We start from the raw sequence: 816 nt of genomic DNA, 5'->3' as shown, positions 1-816 counted from the left end.
GTAGAGATGGGGTTTCACCGTGGTGGCCAGGCTGATCTCAAACTCCTGACCTCAGGTGATCCACCCGCCTCAGTCTCCCACAGTGCTGAGATTACATATGTGAGCTACTGTGCCTGGCCAGGCCTTCAGAGACTCTTAAAATTTTTTCTTCCAATACTTTTATTAAATTTAAATAAAGGAAAACTGAAAAAGAAATGACTCTTTCCAAAAGGTCATTAGTGATAAAGTAGATACACATTGTGGCTGCATCTTTCATAGTCTCTGAGGATCCTCCGTTACGTTCACAGCTTTTCAGCCCAGCCCCTGCACTCTGGCCAGGTGACCTCAGCACAGGTGCAGATGCGGGCAAAGCCACTGCAGCAGCATTTGACAGACGATGTCCCGACCCACCAGGTCCAAGTCCAGCCAGGCTCCTAAGAGACACAGCGGAGGAACAGGGATTGGCATCTGCTCCTCTGGGTATGGATGCTGGGATGTTTCCTAAACTTGGTTGTACATTTTAAACTAGTTCGATCTGTCCTGGAGAATTATGAGGAGTGAGCCTTGTTGGAGGAGTAGATGAAAGAGATTCTGTTTGAAGAAATTTGACAAAACGTTCTGAAAAAGAACCGTTAAGGGCAGGTTGCTGATTCAGGCCCAGTGGTGTTCTGGGGATACTTCTGGATCCTCCTCCAAGGCACCCAGTCATCCACCTGGTAACAGTGCCACACTCTTCCTGACACCACTGCTCTATTTTCTCCCTTGTGACACCCAGGATGCTTCCCATGGCTTGTAACACTACATGTTCTCTGTGTTTTGGTGTTTGAAGATATCTAA

This window comes from Cebus imitator, unplaced genomic scaffold, assembly GCF_001604975.1.
Source record: "Cebus imitator isolate Cc_AM_T3 unplaced genomic scaffold, Cebus_imitator-1.0 Scaffold85, whole genome shotgun sequence".
Lineage (NCBI taxonomy): Eukaryota > Metazoa > Chordata > Mammalia > Primates > Cebidae > Cebus > Cebus imitator.
This window is presented reverse-complemented; position numbering follows the sequence as displayed.